Source organism: Mya arenaria, chromosome 7 (genome assembly GCF_026914265.1).
Source record: "Mya arenaria isolate MELC-2E11 chromosome 7, ASM2691426v1".
Lineage (NCBI taxonomy): Eukaryota > Metazoa > Mollusca > Bivalvia > Myida > Myidae > Mya > Mya arenaria.
In genome coordinates this window covers 51,601,476-51,610,595 of record NC_069128.1, presented here as the reverse complement: position 1 = coordinate 51,610,595, position 9,120 = coordinate 51,601,476, and the positions used below count along the sequence as shown (strand labels likewise).

The 9,120-nt window shown below is 34.6% G+C and overlaps 1 protein-coding gene across 5 annotated transcripts in view; it reads left to right on the top strand.

The window, feature by feature from the left end:
• Positions 1-1,504: 1,504 nt before the first annotated feature.
• LOC128240877 (sodium bicarbonate cotransporter 3-like) overlaps positions 1,505-9,120 on the top strand; it is an 85,719-nt gene continuing 78,103 nt past the window's right edge. For 4 of the 5 annotated variants that reach the window (XM_052957854.1, XM_052957852.1, XM_052957853.1 and 1 more), the window contains exon 1: positions 1,505-1,609. The gene's annotated coding sequence lies outside the window, so the exon portion shown is untranslated. The remainder of the gene's footprint in view (positions 1,610-9,120) is intronic. The other variant, XM_052957850.1, reaches the window with a different exon arrangement.

The window sequence follows — 9,120 nt, the reverse complement described above, 5'->3', positions numbered from 1 at the left end:
AATCGAATTGAACTGATAAGTTATACAAATTAGACGTTTAAAAACTACAATTAATTTATATTATTATTATCATTAGTTTTACGAACTACTTCTACACATGCACCAGTAGTACATCTTGAAGATTGTTTTCGATGAATAGTGGCCGAGGTTTTCCGATTGTGCTATTCACTTCTTCTTCAGTCTATACAGATTTATCTTCAATGGCCTTCTTCATTTGATTATCACTGGCATCTGCCTCTTCTTAAGATCGTATCTCTACTGTAAATGTTCCGGTGGCCACCGTCTCACACTCATCTTGCACTGTAGGATCAAATTCAGATTCAGACGGTCAAATTCATTGTCTTAAAACGAAGTTCCATATTATTCAAAATTCTTATGTGATTGTGCCCGATCTTTTGTCTTCCTACTTCTGTCACAATGGAAATCTGTTTTCCCTGAGGAAAAGTTTCTTAAATTAAAAATAGACGTTTACCATCAATTTAAAAATCCGTAAAGGACAAGTTGTTTTCATTATTTTCATTAGTTTTACGAACTACTTCTACACATGCACCAGTAGTACATATTGAAGGTTGTTTTCGATTAATAGTGGCCGAGGTTTTCCGATTGCGCTACTCACTTCTTCTTCTTCAGTCTATACAGATTCATCTTCAATGACTTCTGTCACAATGGAAATCTGTTTTCCATGAGGAAAAGTTTCTTAAATTAAAAATAGACGTTTCAGTTCAAAAATCCTTAAAGGACAAGTTGTTTTCATGATACCTTTTAATGTTTCTGTCACCGTACCTTGTTATATGGATTCAGTAAAAGAGTCATTGAAGGATGCTGCACCCTGTCCTTTTTGGTAGCACCATCCTGCCCTCATGGAACCCTGTATGTGCATCCTCTTGCCTTCATAAATTAAATGCTTAAGAAAATGAAATATTTTTTTTTTGTTTTGATTGAAGAATAAACATACTTGACAGTTAAAACCTAATGTTTCTTCAATTAAACACAATTCCTAACATTTTTTTATGAAATGCATAGTGTTCAAATTCTTATAACCTCTACAAAATGTGTCAGTAAATATCCATGAACACCCTGTCCCTTTTTCTGCAGCACTCTTTTCTTTTTTAAAACTGCCTAAAACCCTACTTGTCAAATGCTTTTATAGTGAGACTGTGGGTGTAATTAAAGTTTGAATTTTTAGAACAAATTAATACAGATACTAACATTTTAAAGTCGATTTTCACAAAACAAGTAAAACCAACGAAATTCCTATGGAGCATGGAGGAGATCAACACAAGACACCTCGATCTGCACGGATAACCAAACTCACTCAATGCTTTACAAGCTACGTGTATACTATAGTCAGATAGTATACATGTCGCCATATATAAAATACTCGATGACATATGAATCCCTTGTTCCATTTGAAATTCCGGAGACTCACATGAAATGTATATTAGGTACCGAGTGCCGACTTTTACATCTGCAAAATTTACTCGTAGATATTTCCACCCAGTGGGAAAAATGTCAAGGTTGCGCATGCGCATATGTAAAAAATTAAGTAAACCGAAACGTGAAATGACGAATACCAAAACAAAGTAAAAAAGAAGTAATATGCTTTGATGTAAGTATAAAGTAATGTCATATTTTTTCCTGCTTGTGTTGAAAATACATTTATATTTATCTTTTTGCCAATTTTCAACCTTATCGTTTATAATCGGAGCATTTTCAAGCCACCGCATTATGAAATGGGTCAGCCTCTGTAGCAAAACGTGAATGACACTCTGACACTGACAGTCGGTGTAATGTTTGGGTAAATGCAACAAACATGGTTTTCAATGCAAGAACAGTACCACAAAACTTATAATAAAGTTCAGAACATGTCCATGTCTATACATTGGTATTAAGAATCAGCTTTAGAACTTACAATCTTTTGGCATTGACAATTAAAAACATACATGTACATGTACGTATTTAAGAATCAGGTCCTGGATGTCTGATGGTAAATATATGATATACAAGCTTGTAGAACACTGTTTAACTTTAAACAAATTTACTCCTAATGTATCATTCAACAACAATACTTAAAGTATCACTATCCAATGGACTACCTAGGATTACAAAAGAAGTCATACCAACAGGCAACACCTTTCTCCTTAATGTCTAACAGATCCTATTCCTGCCCAAGAACAAACACGATACAATCTTCGAACTGCCAACAACACCCCAACTATTATAGTAAGAACACAACTTTACCAAAACTCTCCTTCCAGTAACTATATGTGAATGGAATAAACTTCCATACAACATCAGAAATCTGCCATCTTTGATATCATTTAAGAAATCTCTTAATCCAAACATGTCCAAAGCCAAACCAATATTCAGCTTTGGATCACGCACTGGACAAATATTACACACCAGATTAAGACTTGGCTGTAGCTCACTTAACTATGACCTCCATCGAAGATCAAAAGTCAATTCCCCTTTGTGTCGTTGCGGATCCGTCAAAACTGCCGAACACTTCTTACTTTATTGTCCACTGCTTGTAGACATTCGACGCCGCTTCTTGAGCCCTATGCCATGTGCACCTTTTTATCAAAATCTCCTCTATGGAAACGAAACTCTTTCATTTGAACAAAGTAATATTTTCATTTGTGCAATCGTACATAACTGCCTCTAGGTGGTTCGGTTAGCAATGAGCAGCAACAAACAATACACGAAGACCAACCCTCCCTGGCGTATCAGGCTGATCACGCCTGCCCCATTATCGGTGTGCGACCAACAATTTTCATTTCTTATCATTTTTAGATAATATTAAAAAGACAAATCTATCAATTACTCATTGTCAACGTAGCATATGCCATGTCTCATCTGTTTCTTATGCACTTTTTCTAAGTAGAGGAGCAGAATTAATATAAAGTTATTTCTTGTTTTCTAATCCTTGAACATATTGTCCGTTAAAACTGTTTCGAAGTGAAAGAGGGAGTTGTACATTAAATTGACTATCAACATAGATGACAAAAGGAACATTTTCAAAATATTTTGCACAGACCAATACTGGTTTTGTCAGACTTCCTCAGTACGTACTGTCAGTGTTACATGATGATATCATTTAATGTAAAATTACATGATAATTCATTAAATCAATTAAACTATACCTATCATTGTCTTCCATACAATATGTTTTTTGCCTAGCAAACACAAAGATTTGCCCTTAAAAAATGCGAGTGAGTGTCTGTTTTTGCGAGTTGAAAATTTAAGCACTCGCAAAAAATTGTGAGTATCAAAAAAAGTTAAAATCAAGCCCTTGCAACAACGCACCACTTCTTATTTCATTATATGGTATGGTTTATGAAAATATATTATGCCATTTCAATAAAGCGCAATCAAATATATATATGTTTGCAAGACTTTTAATTAAAATTGAAAATAAATAATCGTTAAAATCTCTGTTTTAGTTCTTAAAAATAACTGCGCTATATATGACATCAGTAAACAACGTCGCACACGCTTTTTGGTGTAATTGTACAAAAGTGCGTTTTTCAACATCTTTTTTTCCACAAATTGATAAATTTAGATATGCAAGAAAAAATATCAATCCTGTTTTTCCGGTCTGGATCGAAAAATCTGACCCTCGGGCACGCTGCGTGGCCGGTAACTCTTCAAGTCTCGTTACCGGCTACGCACATGCCCTCGGGTCATGTTTTTCTATCTGTACTGGAAACACATGATACATACTTATACTCTTAATGTTTTGAAATTATCAGAAATATTCCACAAATTCATTCATTTTTTTTATTTTTTATCTTGATTCTGTTTTAAGAAAATGTTAGAGAACAAAGGACATGTATGTTGAACAAGAATTTGAGCCAATTTGTACATCTTTTTCAGAACTTTATGATGTGAAAAATGTTTCATTTTGACTAAAACTTGGAAAGAAAATTTTGCCTAGAAATGAGTGTGAATAGTTTAAAAAATTGGCAAAACATTCTTAATGTTGTAATAAATGATACCACACAAACCTGTTAAGTTCAGACCCTTTTTGTATTTTTTTTTATTGTTATTGGAAATAAAAACCATTACACACTTTTTTGGAAAATGCTGATTTTGTGCTACTTTTTTGGCAACATCAATGTCAGAATGTGTAAGAATGCAGTGTGTTTTTTTTTTAACTTTTTTTTTAGCCGAAATTTGGCCCCATTCCTTCCTGAAAAGGAATATATATTTCCTAGGCCCAGGTTAAAAAATCTCCTTTAAAATATATATATAAAAAAAATTGAGGAGCATTGACTGGCAAGTAAACAATACATATATATATAAATATATACACACCTTGTACCCCAAAAAATAAGTTTCTAAAATAAAATGTTTCTTAAGTCTACCCTGCCAGTTTTTAATTAGCATGAAATAGTAACAACAAAATATATTTTTTTTTCATATGGCCTGATGACAAAAGGAAAGAAAACAAAACACTATTTAATATGCACTGAAGAATTTGTGTTTGCATTTTATCAGCTTCATCACTGGGAACAGTTATTCTTGACCTGCATCTTCATCAATTATTGGCTATCGATATGCTTGGAAGGAATCTTTTTATGTCAGGTTCTAATATTGGATTCTTTGGTTTGAATCAGCGGTCGAAAAAAGCACAATATCACACGCCCAGTACTGGTAAAATGGGATACATTCTGGATTTTATATGGCAGGGCTTGTTTTATTTTTGGAGGATAAACACAAATGCAGGAATTTTGACTTGTTTATTTCAATGACTGCTTGAACCTTAATATTTTAATATTTATGCCCCCTTTTGAAAAAAGTGGGGTATATTGTTTTGCACATGTCGGTCGGTCGGTCTGTCTGTCTGTCGGTCGGTCGGTCGGTCGGTCGGTAGGAATACCAAATGGTTTCCGATCAATAACTTGAGAACGCTTTGACCGAGGGACCTCATACTTGGTATGTGTATTGGTCATCACCAGCAGATGAACCCTATTGATTTTGAGGTCAGTGGGTCAAAGGTCAAGGTCAGTGTGACCTTTACATGAAAAACGGTTTCCGATCAATAACTTGAGAACGCTTTGACCCAGGAACCTCATACTTGGTAGGTGTATTGGTCATGACCAGCAGATGAACCCTATTGATTTTGAGGTCAGTGGGTCAAAGGTCAAGGTCAGTGTGACCTTAACATGAAAAACGGTTTCCGATCAATAACTTGAGAACGCTTTGACCCAGGGACCTCATACTAGGTAGGCTTATTGGTCATGACCAGCAGATGAACCCTATTGATTTTGAGGTCAGTGGGTCAAAGGTCAAGGTCAGTGTGACCTTTACATGAAAAACGGTTTCCGATCAATAACTTGAGAACGCTTTGACCCAGGAACCTCATACTTGGTAGGTGTATTGGTCATGACCAGCAGATGAACCCTATTGATTTTGAGGTCAAAGGTCAAGGTCAGTGTGACCTTAACATGAAAAACGGTTTCCGATCAATAACTTGAGAACGCTTTGACCCAGGGACCTCATACTAGGTAGGCTTATTGGTCATGACCAGCAGATGAACCCTATTGATTTTGAGGTCAGTGGGTCAAAGGTCAAGGTCAGTGTGACCTTTACATGAAAAACGGTTTCCGATCAATAACTTGAGAACGCTTTGACCCAGGGACCTCATACTTGGTAGGTGTATTGGTCATGACCAGCAGATGAACCCTATTGATTTTGAGGTCAGTGGGTCAAAGGTCAAGGTCAGTGTGACCTTTACATGAAAAACGGTTTCCGATCAATAACTTGAGAACGCTTTGACCCAGGGACCTCATACTAGGTAGGCTTATTGGTCATGACCAGCAGATGAACCCTATTGATTTTGAGGTCAGTAGGTCAAAGGTCAAGGTCAGTGTGACTGTAAGCTGAAAAAAGGTTTTCTGATTGTCCATATTTTTTTAATGCATGCACAGATGATTGGGATTGATGTATAAATGTTTGTATAGAAATGATTTTCTTTTATGTTACTATTTTAGTTGGGCATTTATTTGCCTTCTTAAGTTATCATAAGTAGATGACCTGCCTCATATGCATCCAATGACAAATCAGCTGTCATTTCAGTCCATGCATATTTCATTCAATTGTCCAAATATTTCTGGCAACTTGGCGCTCAGGGGGCATAATGTTTGACAAACATCTCTTGTTTCTCATGACATTTAAAAGGCTCTTTCCATTTTGGATTGTTCAAGCAAGAGTTTTCTTTTTGGTCATTTGAATTACAGGTGCAAGCTGTTTTCTTGTTGGTCATTTGAATCGGATTGTATGTGCAAGTTGTTTTCTTTTTTGATTTGAATCAGATTGTTTGTGCAAGTTGTTTTCTTTTTGGTCATTATTTGAATTGGATTGTATATGCAAGTTTGTTTTTTTTCCTTTTTGGTCACTTGAATTGGATTGTATGTGCAAGCTGATTTTTTTTCTGTCATTTGAATTTGATTGTTTGTGCAAGCCGATTTTCTTTTCTGTCATTTAAATTGGATTGTATGTGCAAGTTGTTTTCTTTTTGGTCATTTGAACTGGATTGTATGTGCAAGCAGATTTTCTTTTCTGTCATTTAAATTGGATTGTATGTGCAAGTAATTTTCTTTTTAGTCACTTGAATTGGATTGTTTGTGCAAGCTGATTTTCTTAATGGTCATTTGAATTGGATTGTATACAAGCTGATTTTCTTTTCTGTCATTTGAATTGGATTGTATGTGCAAGCCGATTTTCTTAATGGTCACTTGAATTGGATTGTTTGTGTAAGCCGATTTTCTTAATGGTCACTTGAATGTATGTGCAAGCAGATTTTCTTAATGTTCACTTGAATTGGATTGTATGTGCAAGCAGATTTTCTTAATGGTCACTTGAATTGGATTGTATGTGCAAGCAGATTTTCTTTTCTGTCATTTGAATTGGATTGTTTGTGCAAGTTGTTTTTTGGGGGACATTTATATTGGATTGTATGCACAATTCAGGTTTTTTCACCAAACCAGTTCTGACCCTCTTGTTTCTATTGTATTTTGTCTTGTCTTGAGTTGAGACACAAACCCAGGTCTGATAAAAGAAACTTGCCCCATGAGGCCACACCATACTGATGTTTCGTGTGTCCGTTGACCATACTTTTTATGTGCCCATTTTATAAAAAGTATTTGTTTTTTCCAGAGGTACACAGGTGGATGATGGGCATTTTTGCAGCGCCCAGTATATTGTCTGCCTAATAACTTATGAAGCCTTTGTCCAATCAACACCAAATTTGGTTAGAATGTTTATTGGCATAATATCATGGACTAGTTTGATAACCAGCCATATCGCTGTGGACTGTCACTCACGAGTAATAGACCTCTATTTATAGAAATTACATCAAATTGGTCTTGTCCTCTTAATAAGTTTAGGACCTTTCATGTCCATTCACAACCAAGTCTTTTCAGAATGTTTTTTAGCATAATATTTCAGACCAAGTTTGATACCCAGCTATATCACTAGACACTCAAGAGTTATTGCCCTTCCATTACAAAAATACCTGAAATTGGTATTGTCAGTTTGGGTAATTTCCTTTAATCAGTTTCCAGCGAAATTGAGTCAGTATTTTACAGGATTATCATTTTTATCATTGATTAAATAGGAAACGTTGTGTGGCATTTAGACATGTAGCATACTAGATAATTGTCTAGGGCATATTCTTTCCTACAATATAATAGAATTTTACATCCAAAACAGAATTAATTAAACAGAAAAAATAACTTATTTTTCACATATGAAACAGAAAAATGGAACACAAAATTATGATGGTAAATTTTAATCTGTTATGAAACAACATATCAGCATTATATTTACGCTGTTGCAAGATTAAAATCATTATGACACTTTCCTATTTATGGACATATATATTTGAATGTAGTGTATATATATATTCAAAAACTATGAACAATTTTTAAATATCACAGTGCAATGTGCTGTTATTGTCAAAGAAAAAAACACATATCGTTTAACATTTACCATTGTGTACAGGAGGAGACACTGAACTCTCAATGACTTTGAACAGCCAGTTAAGTGGTTCAATAGTCTATAAAAGAACTGAAATAGATAGGCTAGTCCTCACCTATAATCACAGTTTTCTTCTGGAAGAAGGTTTATGATATTTTGCTGTATTTGGTTTTGTTCAAAGTGGTCTGTGTGGTGTTTTATGGTTTGTTTATGACTTGTTTGAAATTCACCTGTTTGAATCAGTAGCTGTTTTCATCCATTTGTTCTTTATTATTAAAATAGTATTATAGGACTTGGGTGGTTGCTTGGCATATATAATGTTATAACCGGTTCGAGTGATTCTATATAAGGATTTGAGAAAAAAATGTTTTTATAAACAAGAATACTTGGAAAAAAATAAGGAATATTATTTAGTTTGTTTCTTGAAAAATGCGCCAATTCTTCTATGCAGTAATTCATTTTATAATGAATAATTCCATTTTTACATTTGGGCAAAAAGGATATGTTTTTGGTAAAATTGGTCAGAAAAGCACTGACCTAACAATCGTGTTTTGACCATCGCCAGTCTACAATTGGTGTTGCTAGTCTACCATTAGTTTGTCAACACAATAGAGCCACAATCTGAGACAAATGCTTCTCAAAATTAGTTAGAGTAACTGTCTTGTTGCAATTTAAATAAATTCTAATTCTAGGTTCCAGAAATCAAGTGCAACACATATAATATATTGCCTGTTGATCTCCTTCCCACATCATGGAAACCGACTGCAGCCATCAACAATTTGGCATACCACATGGAACTAATTCCTGAAGGGGCTAGCTCCATATATTTACAGCTTGCATTGGTTTCACTTTAACAACCAAGGAAATCATAGCTTTAAATTACCTTCACAAGACTGACACAGTGTTAAATGAAACTCTTTGTAGTGTGGAAATATTCTATTCAAAGTCGCTGTTTGGGCAGTAAAAACTGACTGTCTCTTCAATGCAAAGTGGCTTTACGTTGGTGCTTTAAATGACAATTATGTTTTGCAAGCATTTATATAAACTAGTTAATTTGAAAGCATTTATATCAACTAGTATGATTTGAAATCTACTCAACCAGTTTTAGATGTATCAGTTTAAAAGATATTTAAACAA